We start from the raw sequence: 13,869 nt of genomic DNA, 5'->3' as shown, positions 1-13,869 counted from the left end.
CAGACTTTATCTTTTCTGTTCATAGTGTTGGCATTTTATTTTGTTTTGAGCTGAGAAACTTACAGAAATGCATTCTGTAAGTTTGTGAGAGGCTTTTATGAATATACCATTTAAAAAGACTTGCTCCTGCTCTGGTTACTAGTTTGAATTGAGAAAAGGTACTTATATTTCATGCTCCTGAAAGCAATAGCAGATTTGCTGTAATACACTAATTTGAAGTAATCTGCTCATAAACTTTCCGTTCCAGAAAACCCCCAAACCTCTTGCACCTATTTTCTCTGATAGGTGGCAAATCCTTAGTACTTCTCAAAAATATTCAAAAGTGTGTAGGGTATGAAGGCTTTGCTTTGGTTTATTTTTTGTAAAGCTTGGTAAAAAAACACGAATGAGAGAAATTCATCTGTTGCTCAATGCAATCACTGCTGATAACTGAGAATTCATTTTCAAAGTTGGAAAATAAGAGCTATTCTAAGTAGTCACTGTTGGTTTTAATGCTATGGGGTATTTAAAAGATAAGTTTTAAAGGAAAAAAAAGGAAAAACATTCATTCATGAGTGCTGATACAGGAATGACAGAGGTTAATACCACTGACATCATGTTGGAACTGTATAGCATTTTGTTAATGGTTATTAATGCCCTGCTGCTGGGAGACAGACAGTGCCAGCTGCCAGTTAGTGTGGTGCCTCTGAGGGTGTGCCTGGGCCTCTGCTCAGAAAGGAGAGGGGCCTGAGGAAGGTTCAAGTTTGCTCCCTCCACTGAAACAGGAGGAGAGGAGATACTGAGAGAAGGTAGTTGCAGCTCCTGCTCCTGTGTATGCTGACTTCAGAATAGGACTCAGAGAGTGAAGCAGGAGCAGCAGACATCTACAGAGCTGTGCCTGGGAGATACTGAGAACTTTGGTTCAATTCAGATCTTCAGGACTAAACTCAAATATCCTTTGGAAAAAAACTGCAAGAAATTGAGACAAATGTGCATGGAAATAATGCCAGTAGGCCTGGGGAAGAAGCCTAAGTTCATGTAAGAGAGCGTTAGAGCTTTGTACATCAGTGGAAAGACGTCAGAAATGGTATAGGGAGAAGGAGAAAAGCCCTTGAGAGGAAGGGAAAGGAACTCTGTAATGGCAGAATGATGATGGATATGGAACAATTAATTAGCTTTGACTACATCATATTCATTGCACATCCAGATTTGTGGGTTTAGCTGCCTCACTTGGGGCTAGCTGTTACTCTGCATAATACCTTTGAATTTCATACATCATAAGGGAATGAAACAGATACAGAAAAGTGCAATACATCAGTGTAGCATATCAAATTGAGAAAGGCATTTTTAGCAGTCTGTGCTGAATGCAGATTTAAGCCTGCATTAGATTATTCCTTAAGTGTATTGTTGTTATGACAAATCTGAAAGGAGCTAAAAGCATTTCAGTAGATCAAAAAAGGAAACTTTGATTTCCTTTCCCACAGCCTGGACCCAAAATGGGATTGCCAGACAGGCTTACATGCCCTGGTCGTGTACCACACAATCACCCACTGGTGAAAGTGAGTGGAACATGTGGAGATGAGTTGTAAATCCTGCAGGAGGAACCGGCTCACCAGGCCTCTCCAAATCATTCAGCTTCTAGATCTCTTTAAATGCTGGTGTAATGTAACCTGAATAATACACTGAGAACGTTTAGCCAAGAAATGTCTGATGGCCATTTTGATAATGGATGCTGTCTGATGTGCCACACAGACAGCAGGCATGTGTCATATTCTCTATTATGGTAAGAAAAAAATAGTATATCACTACTTATGTTTTCTAAAAGGGAAGATGAGTTGTTCGATTCCATGAACATCAGGTTTGGGGACACAATTTCATGACAAAGCCCATTAATTTTGCACGCTCATTAATTATTAGAACTAAATGGAAACATCCATGTAATACTGTACATGTACTCTCCAACTATATAGCCTAATATTCAAGCACAATGATTTGTACGGACCCTATTTTCTCAGGTCCCTTTTACAAATAGAATTGCTCATGCAAATAGTTTCCGGTCAGTTCCCTTCAGTGCAACATCCTGAGCGTGCCCAGCAGGAGCAGCAGGTCACGGGGTGCGGCTGTTCCCCCCTGCACAGGAGCCTGAGAGATGGGATGGCATCGGAAGCATTGTATCCAGTTTTGGTCTCCCTTGTACGACAAAGACGTTGTCATACTGCAGTGGGCCACCAAGGTGAGGGGCTGTAGCCTGTGATACGCCAGTAGGGAGCTGGGCTTGTTCAGCCTGGAAAGGTGCTCTCTCTGTCCATAGTCATCTGCTTGGAGAGTGTGTGGAAGGTAGAGTCCCATTTGTGTTGGACAGCAACTACCTTGGGCAAAAGGCCCAAGTTGGAGCAAGGGCAATTCAAAGGAAGTGGTAGAAAAAATATTCCCAAAGAACATGCTAGGCTTTGGAACTGGGACCTAGAGAGGAGGTGGCTTCTCTGTCCTCGGAGATGCTCAGAATTCGTACTATTGATTGACTAACTATTACTGCAGTAATAGTGCTCAATTAAAAAGATAAATGGAACTATTTGCAGAGGGCATTTTTCCCAGTGTAATTTTTAGTGCCTTGAACTCCATGAGAATAGAGAATTTTCTAATGGAGCTTACTATGACCTGGCATAGAGTAGTTTTGGGCATGCACTGGCATGAAACAACAATTGCAATGCCAATAATGTAAATACATGTATTTAACAGTACTTTCATTTTTTAAGCCTATTTCAGCTACAAGCATAATCCATATTAATTTTTCAGTGTCATCATAACTGCAGTTAAATTGTTTGTCTGGTTATAAGGATTCTCTTTAATGGCAGCTAACTAAAACAGTTCATATTGTTCTTTTCAGTAGCTCAGACTTCTACAATTACTACAAAAAATTTGCAAGGAAAAAAATGTGTAACCAAACATGATTATTTTGAAGAAACTCAGAATGAAAGTAAGAGTGGAATTCAAGAAAATAGACTCTCACTCATTACTTTCTAATCTTTGATTACTCTTTCATTTTGTTGGTAAACAATATTTAGAAGATTTCAATTGCAGGGACTGAAGCTTGACTTTTCATTTGCATTTCAAATCTTAGCAAATCAAACAAAAGCAGAATGAAGCTAGGGAAGCCTCCACTCATTCCAGCACAATCAGTGCAGGATAGCCCCTGCAACCCAATATATTGCTAGGCTTTGCCTCTCTTGACATTTTTCTTTTGGGGGTGCAGAGAAAGAGGAAAATTCACCATTAAGAGTTAATCTCTCATTCCCACTAGAATATTTTGAAATAATTGGCAAACTTGTATTTTGCACATTTACCATTTCCTAGTCAAATAACTGTTGTTATTTATATTTAAATAACCATTAGTTGCTCCTAATTCAAACAACTGTTGTACCCCAGAGAGTACTGGCAGAAAAAATAGCAATGCCAGAGGACAGTAGTAGCAAAACTGGTAAATTGTTACTTCTGAGCTTACTGCCTCAAAAAATGAGGAGCAACTTTATGTAGATTTGTGTTTTCTGAGCTAATGTGCAGAGTCCTAGGCAGACTAAACAAAACCTCAAATCCGGCAATCTATGTTGTTGGCTTTTCCATCGTCTATGATCACTGTGCACTGAGCAAAGACAGCAGAAACAGTCAATTAGTCCAGTCCTGTTCCATAGCAGGGGTTGTTACTTACAATTAACCCAGCTGCAAATGACCCCTTTATTCTCCTCTTCCAGATCAAGTTCACCTGAACCTTCTCCAGCTGGAAACCAGGTAGTCCCTGACTGCATGTTTCATATCTCAGTCAGTTGTAAGTCTGGGACTATAATTATAAAAGAGAATGGACAGATGAGGGGACAGAAATTTGGCTGAGTGCTCTTTGCAAAGAGGTGAGACAGCTGCTCTCTAAGTTGTGGTTTTTTTGCAGTAGGAGAGCACTGCACCTGAGTGCAGCCTTGGCCAAACTGGGTGGGGACACTTGGGCAAGTTTGCTGCAGCCAAGGTAAACAGGAGTGGGGGAAAGGGAGAGGCACAGCAGGCTTCTGGTAAGTGCAGTAGGGGAGGCTGAGGTTCACAGAAGGTGTGCTAGATCTCCACTGATGAGTTTTTCACAGAGCAGCAATGAGCCTCTAAAAGGTGCTTCCATCCTAAAATAATGAGCAATGAGTACAAGGTCATTTCTGAAGGACAGAATCACAGTATGGCTGGGTCGGTTATTTTGGAGGGTTGTGGGTTTGAGGTTCTTTGAGTGTAAGGAAATATGGTAACAGATTCTGGTGCCTTTCATTTTGCTTATAATGCATGTAACTGACTCTTGAAGCTTGATTTATTGTTCTGGATTTGTAGCTGGTGAAAAGGAAGTTAAAACTAATTTCCAAAACCTGATCTATAACAGATGAAGATCTTGCAGAAAGAAAAGCAGTCATGTATGTTCCAATGCACTGAGATTTGGGTCTTCTCCTGGGTCTTGCTTTATGAGTCTGTTTAAAATAGTTCACTCCTGTCAGGTTTTGACTATGTTGGTATTTCCCTCTGTTGCCAGACTATTGTCTGTCAGGAAGTTAATCATCCTGTATTTGTGTAAACATGAACTGCTTGTTTGGCAACCTGGATGGAATGGTTAAAGCCATGGGCTGGTTATCAGTGAATGTGTACAGAACTCTACATGAAGCTATTTCTGGCTGGGTCTTTTGGATTTTTTTGAGCTGAATTCTGAGCCTGTTTATTGACCTTAATGTGTGCGTGTGTGTTCTTCCTTCTTTGAAAGAGAATAGGACTTTTGAATTGGTCAAAACAGCAAAAAGTTCAAGAACATCCTTGTAATGTGTTATACCACTTGGATTCTCACTGCAGAGACAAGTAACTCCCTAACTTGAAATAATGTGTGCCAAGTTACCTTCACTAGTGTTGGGAGAGCAGCAGCAAAAAGCTTTAGGTACTGAAAGATGCTGTAAGGTCTCCTTGGAGCCTACTCTTCTCCAGGCTGAACAGCCCCAACTCTCTCAGCCTGTCAAATTGATTTAGTATAAGAAATGCTGAGGAGAACTTGTTTTCCTGCTTTTCTTCCCCTCTTCCTTACAAAACTGAAGGACTTTCACTCCTGTTACTTCATGGGAGATTTATTAATCCATCATAGACTTTTATATAAGAACAAGTTTACAGAGTTGTGTTGCCAAATGGATAATATCAGAGGAAGGTGTAACAGCACAAGGGAAAAATGAAGTTGAACACCTCTTAATTAAGGATGCAAACTGCAAAGCTATTCACACTGAAGGAAATGGGGGGAATTTATTTCATAGATAGCTAAAGGTATTAAATAAATACCCTGTGTAGAAAGGATGCAGACAAACACTGGGGATGGGGTTTGGCTGCTGGGAAAGCAGGTGATGCTCCAAAGGCAGGTTTTCGTAGAGTGGCACAGTGTAGAGTGAGTGGGCTTATAAACATGAGCACTTCAGTCACATGCCTCAAAAGAACTTCAACCTGTACCTTTTATAAATAAAACAGATTAAAAGGGAAAGATTGAAGAGCTTTTTTCAAGAAGTTGAAGAAGTGTTTGGAAACAGCCAAGTGAAGCAGACTTGCCTTACAAAAAGAATGGTGTAGTAATTCAGACTTGTAGGCTAACCCAAGCATCTATCTCTGAATCTGCACATATGCCATCATCAAATTGCAGAACAGGGTTTGTAAGAACGGTGCAAGATTTTGGTTCGTAAGCTTAGGGAGGAGCACAATTCCTTGTCTTCAGAGACTGCTTTCTTTTGAAAAACAGAGGGCTTAGTTTCCACTGCCATAACCCTGTGGTGATTGGCAGCGCTTCAGCCTGATCTATGAACTTAAAACACATTTGATCTGTATGATGGTGCTTACTGCCGGGTCCTGCCACTCCACCTGAATAACTATAACATGCTCATAAATCAGGGGAGAGCATTCCTCGCTGACACCATCCCAAATGCCCTACCGAGCTGAAGCCTGTGTTAGCCATCAATGCCTCTTACATAAACATGTCATACTTTAAAGTAGGGTCTTGCAAAAAGCACAAACAATATGCTGGTATAGAGGGGCCACACAAGTCAAGAGCTGCTAAGTGGGGGGAAGAGGAGGAGAAAAATCTCACAATGATAAATATATCTACTAGACACATATGGAAAGAAAATAGCTAAGCCTAGCATACATTTCTTTCAAATTTAAATAGTCAGATGTGGAAATGGTTGTCTTGTTTCCTGTTGAACTTGGAAGCCAGGAGCCACAAGAAAATATGGATCGAGGATACTTTTGAGTTCTGTTGCATTCACTTCAGCCTGGTCATGACTCATGCATCAGATATACAGTAGTCCATGTATCTGATTAAGTAGTAAAAGAAAATTTGGGTTGCATTTGTTCCTCTATAGAAAGCTGAGTAAGAACTATGGCTCAATTTTGTATGTGCATTCAAAACCACTTACTTAGTCTTGTTTAAAGTCACCTCATCATCTGGTACCAACATTGTGGCTGATAGTTCCTGTCTACCCAATCTTAATCCTCACACGAGCCGATACCAATTTTGGGCACGGTAAGACAAATGTTAAGGAGCATCCCAGGCACACCTTCATTACAGTGCACAGCTGACTGACTTGTAAAACTCATGTGTTTGTGTCGGTGCAGCCTTTGATCTGAATCAGTGAGGAAAATGCTCCCAACAACAGCAGCTGGAACACACACAGCCAAAAGTGACACCGGGCTGTAAACAGTGGCTGCAGCCGCCCTTCTCAGATGGGTCACAAATCAAGGGGCTGACAGGTGCCTGTGTTGGTGTCCTGCAGCAGGGTGTGCCTTGGTGTGGAGCAGCAGGTAGGAAACCTGCGTGGTGGGTGGCCAGCCTGTGACTGCAGTACAAATGACTTAAATTCTCTGCTCAGGGGAAGCCTGTTGTACAGCTTGGTGCAGAATTAGAAACATTTGCTTTTCATTAAAGTGAGCTGACTACTGCTTATACTCTGACTTGAGGGTGGGTTCAATTCTACACTTTGTAACAGTCATGATACCTTTAAGTTGTAGTCTTAAGGCAAGAGGGTTTTGTGAAACACAAAACTGAGCCTGCAGTTCCCCAATTGCTCCTACTGGGGCTGGGTCTTCAACACCCATGTTTCTTTCTCAAAGAGGGAGATCCAGCATGCAGGAGGGAGACATAAGTAGCTTCATCCTAGAAGGGTTTGAGGGTGTTTGGGCATGGACTTTTCTTAAGGGAGTAATTTCTCTTTTCTAAATGTAACTGATGATGATGACTGATGAGTATTACTCTGTGATGGGAGCATGAACCATAGTTAGCATTTGTGATTGTAATGACCTTCCAAAAATGCATGTCTGAGACAGGACACAATATTTTTCCACTACCTGCTTAGCATTTTACTGCCTTGCCCTCCGCCTGTATACATTAGTTCCTGTGCTGCTCTTATCCTCTCACCACCTTCTTCCGTATTACAGCTTAAGGTCTTTAGCGCCTGATCCAAAGCCACCAGTCTGTCGTAGATTGCTGTTTTCATCCTAACTCCTGTTGATGTTAACTGGCAGCAACTCTTAGCCTATCTAGGCAGTGTAGTGCCTTGTGGCAGGTCTGTGCTTTTACATCACAGCCTTGAGTGAAGCAGGCAGGCTTTTGGTCAGAGGGGATAGCTTCTACATGACTTTTTTTAGAACCAGAAGGCAAAGGCTGAGACAGCAGCTCTGAACATGCACTGCTCTTGGGAGAGGCTCCTCGCTGCTGTGCAGCTGTTCAGAGAGCCAGGGAGGACGTGGGCCTCCATAGCCCAGTGCCACATGTGCTTAGGCAGCCCTTGGCAATTGGCAATCCTCCCTGAAGTCAACTTCTGGTGTTTTGTTTTGTTTTGGTTTTTTTTCCAGAGAGTCACTTGATAGGGTGTAATCCTGTAAGATACTCAGCAAAGAAGCTGATACAGTAAAGTATTTCTGCAGATGCTTAATTTTCAGTGAATAAGTGGTCTTTTTATGTGGGTGGGAGCACTCGTGCTTAAAGTTAAGCACATGCTTAAGTGCTTTCTTGGATCAGAGCCAAAATGCTAATGTGATGGAGGTCCCCTTTCTCAAGTAACTGCAGTGTTCAGGACCTTCATATGGACCCCTAGGTCTACAGGATTACTGAAATACACCCACGACTGGCAAATATTGGACACTTACGTTCTTAAACTTTTCATTTTCAGAAAAAATTCACGAGATGTTGCTATATTATGACTTTGCATACAAAGAATAGTTCTTGACTAGGCCTCTGGCAGACTTGAAAAGAAACCCTGTTTGCTGACTTCAAATTAGTTTTGTTTAAGACAATATTTTATTTTTCCGTTTGACAACAAAAATAGATTCCTCCAGCACCTTTTGCTGTGACCCCACTCCCTTATCTTTAAACTCTTCCTGCTATATTTCTGAAAGAGAATAAGCCTTTGAGGAGCATCACTATGATTTTGAATTCAAACTACTGGGAGTCTCTTGCGTGATGTTGCACTTGCCGATGATAGTCTGCTTTGATGACAGCAGTGGTAACGAGCCCAAAGGATACATGTTTGGGATGTGACAGGGGTGTGCACCTGTCTCGGGCAGGGGGCACTGGGTCTTCCCCTGTGGCAGCCTCCTCGGTGGCTGTGCTAATCACCAAGAGTGACACTCACCGTGCCTGGCAGACAGGAACGGAGCAGGGTGTTGTAAATCTAAATACACAGCTGCTTCTCAAATTATAATGCAGAGGTCAGCACAGTAAAAGCAGATAAAATTATGCTTTCTACCACCACCATGCCACATCAAAATGGTAAATTGTTTGTTTTATATTGGGTCTCTCAAGCTATTTGCCTCTACTATAGCAGACCTGAATTTTTCAGATCAGTTGTAGCCCTTTAAAAATAAACAGGTTTGCTGTCTAAATATCGCGTTAGAGATTTCTTTCCGTGATCTGTTGTTCTTTGACTGCTGCTATAAAATAGAAGTTTTTAGACTTTAAAGTGTTTGCTTGGTGGTCAGGTTTTGAGGGCTTGGCAGCAGAGTGAGGGAGTGGGGCCAGCAGTGCTGCAGGATTTGTCTGCTCCAGCCATGCTGTGTGTGGGCACGGCAGCCTGCAGGCTCCCCTCAGATACCTGGGATGTAGAGCTAAGCTGTGGGCAGATGGCTGTGCACAGGATGAGCCATCTGGGTTAATGACCTGGGCAATGCTGTCAGCCTTTCTGTGCATAGCTACTGTTTCTGTTTCTATTTTGCAAATAGGGCAGATCTTCATCCTGTGTGCAGCATCCGCTCACTTTTCTCAGAGTTGACACTTCTCTGGTGTCCTTTCCACTCGCGTTTGTGTTGAACAAGGGAAGGCACTTATAACAAATTTCTGGAACTAAGAGTGAGAACCAGGCTGGAAAAACCATAAGAGTTCAAATATGTAGGGTATGTGATGCTTTCTCCAGCTTTGACTTTTTTTGAGTTCTTTTTTATTGTGAATGGCTTGTTAATTTTTTGTTAAATTCTTTGACCTTAACTGTGACCAAAGAGAGGAATGCATTTGACAAGTGCAATAAAGCAACTGTTCCATGTTTATGGCAAGTGCTATACTTCTATGCTATTAATTCAAATTGCCTGGATTCTTATAAAACTGGGACCGTGTAGGATTACCTACCTTGCTGGAACACAGTTGCAATGGATCATACTACAAAGTATTTCACATCTCCCTATCAGATTTTAGAGGAAATAATCTTGGAGTCATAGAGAAGGCGTACGTCTCTGGAGCACGGTTGTTTTAGGTGCATTTTTGTATCCAGCAACCATTGGGAGTACCAAAGAGAAATAATAGGATAATACCATTAAGTAAAATAGAATAGTTCAGTGTAAAAAGAATAACAGCTGCACTGCATGTGAGGTAATGACACTTACTAAGATAGAGGTAATGTCATAAATGTGTTTTGCTGCAGTACTGTAAATAAGCAGAGAAGGTGACTGTGTAATACTCTTTGAAGAGGAACGGTGTTGAGAAGTATATGTGGGGAAGCTTCCTTTCTGCAGACTCCTGCTGAAAATCTGAGGTGTGAGAATAATTGGTTATTTTTCTTCAGTTTGATGGTTATATAGGCAAGGAAAATTTATTTGTGGTCAGACAAACTTTTCAGAGAATGAAGAAAGCATTTTTGTGTTCCAAGAACAACACTACTTCAATTTCAGGTATTTTTAAACTTGCCCCCTCCCCCATATAACAGTAAGAAATCTGAGGTGTTCAAATCTTGTTTGTTTGTTTGCTTTTGGTTGGTTGGTTGGAGGTTTTTTTTTTTTTTAATTAACAGAGAGCATTCAGAAGTCATGTACAGCTCCAAGATACCGGTGGGAGAGAGTGTGGGCATCTCTACCTCTTTACATATGGCCAGTAGGGTTACAAAGTTACAAAGTTTGTTATAAAGCTATAAAGTTACAAAGCTGTTGATGCTCTCCTCTCTCTTGTGAGAAGGAGGGTCTGAATTAAAGTTTCTGCATCCGAAAATAGTTCTGACCGCTGAATGAGGATATGAAGTGGAAAAGCCAGCAAAAATGACCATAGTGAACACTACCTGTACATGTAACTTAAAAATATTTCTGTTTTCTTACACTGAGGAGGAGGAATAGAGTTGAGGCAGGATGGAAATACCTAAATATACTGGGAAGGCTCTCCTAGTTAAACCTTGCTCAACACTACTTGAGTTTAGGGTCAGATCAGATAAGTAATTAAATGCTGAGTAAATTAAATAAGTAATTAAGTTGAATTGAAATGCATTTCAGTTTGCATACACTTTCTTTGAAGACTGGTCCTAAAGATTTTTGATACCAAAATAAAGATGAGCTGCTCTGCTGTCAGTGTTCCCTTCCAGGGAAGGACTGTGTGCTATGCTCTGCTGGATCTTTGTGTCCATGGCGTGCTCGGTCACTTCTGGTCAATGACTGCAACCTGATAGCCAGCACTAAACCTGCAGCTTCTTGTTGAAGCAACTACTTAAAAGCAGAGGGGTAGTCATCATGACAAGAACAGCTTGTACTTGTATTAGAGTTTGAATGGGACTGAGACATTTGGATTTTGGCGATGGCTGCTTATGTGCCAAAGTGGCTAACCCCTCTTTTTTCAGCTCCTCATCTTTGTGTTTTAGTCTCAGCTCTAAATACCTACTAAGGAGTTAGTATGCCAATGGTGGCTTTTTGAACTGCAATATTTGAGCTTTAAGTGTCTCCTGACTTTGACGTCAGTGGACCTCACCATTCATCTTGGACAAATGCTTTTTGTATTGTCAGGCTTCTGTTCTGGAAATGAAGTTATACTCCTTGCTATCTCCTCATGAGTGACAAATGTAAGGCAACCGTAAAGGACTTATCACTAATCCTGCAAAATTAATTTCATAACAAAGTTGATCACTGAACAAACAAATATAGCTGGGAAGACAGCGTTAAGATATCCTCATGTGGTTTGAGCCAACTTTCTCCTATTAACAAATGTCAAATATTTTCTTTATGGTACCATTCTTGAACTCTTGCATTTTACACCACTATCTTAAACACTTCAATGCTATGGTGTTTGCTTGGGTCCTTAATGTGACTTTTAACAGTAGTGGCAGAAAGAATGATCCATTGGTGCTTTGTAAGTTTAATTTTGTGGTCTGTGGTGTATGTCATCAACCAGAGTGTGTCATTCCATGCCTGTCATGTTGATTTTTATCTCGTACATGAGAAGGAGGCTTGTATTTGAGGTCTTTACTTTAGACCTGTGTCCTTTTTTCTGGAAACAGTGTTCCTACCAATATTTAGCATTTCTATTGTCTAAGCAGTTCCTAAAGAAACTTTTCTTCAAAGGTTTGCGTTGGTAGAACTTGAAAAGTGAAACTGTCTGTTGCTAGGGCTTCCTTCCATATGTACCTTTCTTGGAGTCCACCCTTAAATGCACTGGGAAGAGTAGGTCATCCCAAGTTACGTGTTATCCTATAGCTAATGCCAACTGTAATTTCTGTAATTTCCCCACTAATCTCTTCCCCTCATGCATTATTTCCTTGTGCAGCATTAACACACCACATGCTGATCCACTGTTGCTTCATGGATTTAGAAAATAATCTACAGGCCCACAATGATGTAAAACATTAAATATTGTTTTAAATATCGGAGGCGCCATCCTGCCTACACGGTGCTTAGGGTGGGCAGCACGCCAGCACGCTTGCTGGCATGTGGCTGAGAACTGGAGCATGCCTGCTCCCAGCACACAAAGCAAAGCCCAGGACAATAAGGCAAGAACGATGACAGACAGGGAAGGGCTGGCTTATGGGTTGTGCTGTTTGACCATAATATCAGCTTTGGAGACTATACTGTCTGGAAGGCTAAGGGTTTCTTTCTACACTCCTGCCTTACTGCCTGCACCTGCTTATCTGAGGGCAGGCAAGAATGAAAGGACACTTTATAGAGCTTCCAGGAGCTTGTCAGTTAGTTATTGCATAGTGGGTTTGCACTAACTGCTTAATACTTGTTCTCTCACTCAGCATTGCCAGATAACACTGGGCTGAGTGCATTTCTTCTGAATTTGTTTCCCTCTTTCTCTTTGCAACAGCAAAAAGCCTGTATGTACATGGGATGGGAGAGCTGGGGAAGCCTGTGTGCTGCATGTGTGACTGACATAGTGGGAGTCACTGGCTGGAAAGATCTGTCAGCATAAGCATGGGAGCTGGGAATAAACTTTCGCCTCCATCTTGCAGAATACTGCTTCAAAGCTTCTCTGTCTGTGTGTGTGTACAGGGAGCTAATGTAGGGCATAGTGTCTGCTGCACTGTTTTGGGAATAGTCTGTGGAGAACCTCTGTGCAGATACCTCAGAGCTGTGCCTTTTCTGTCTGCTCCAGAGGAGTTTATTGCCTCTACATCCCTTCCTGTGGAGTGGCTCATCTTCACTCTGTGCTGGTTATTTTAGTTGGTGTGAAGGAACTCCTGATGGGCTGCTCTTCAGCCCCTGGCTTTCAGCAGTATATCCATGCCTACACTCACTTTTTGGACAGGGCCAACTAGAATAGAGGATGTTTTTCCTTTTACTTGTGTTGACTTGGACCATGGAGGTATAAGTAACCATAGGGAGTCATCCTGCTTCCATACTGAAAAGCTGCAGTTCCATGATGTCAACCTAAAAGCTGCAGAACTTCAGATGGTGGCAAGAGTGCTGTGTTCATCTGCTCAGCCTTCTGAGCACAACCTGCTCTTCTGTCTGCATTGGTCAGACGTAAACAGTGCTATGGTTTTAGGCTGTGTCCACTGCCTAAGGACTACTGATCTTGTCCTGCCTAAGGACTACTGACCTTGTCCTTAGCTGATATGTTTCAGATGTTGGGAAAACATCAGTCACCTTTAGCTTCCTCCTCACCACATCAGCTCCTGTCTTTGTGTCCATTGCTCCCAAATTCCTTGTCAGGCAGAGCACTCACCTCTTGCAAGGTGGTCCTGCAGTTCTGAATTCATAGCAGAGTGGATGAGGTTTAGGAAAGCAAAGCTTCAGCTGTGTTGGAAGCATTTACCTATGAGCTACTTCATATAGTTCAGTATGCTACAGTGTCTGTATGGAAGAGGCAGAGGAAAAGGGTTGCCTAAATATTACCAGTACAAATCAGCATGGTATTAATGCAGCCAAAGGTATGGTCTATTTATACACCCACCCTTTAATGCATGTGAATGTGCTTAATTCTGTGAGAACCTGCAAAGCCAGAAGCTATATGAACTTGGCTGTCACACACTCCTTAATGCATTATTTCTCCTTTTGTCTGTAGATCCTTCTAATGCCAAATGGCTCAAGAACTTCAAAGACATACCACAACTTAAATCTGTCCTTCATGCTTTTGGTTCCATCAACATCTTGCTGTGGCAATCCAGC

This window comes from Chiroxiphia lanceolata, chromosome 6 (assembly GCF_009829145.1).
Source record: "Chiroxiphia lanceolata isolate bChiLan1 chromosome 6, bChiLan1.pri, whole genome shotgun sequence".
In the NCBI taxonomy this organism is placed as follows: Eukaryota; Metazoa; Chordata; class Aves; order Passeriformes; family Pipridae; genus Chiroxiphia; species Chiroxiphia lanceolata.
Note: the sequence above shows the minus strand (reverse complement) of the source record.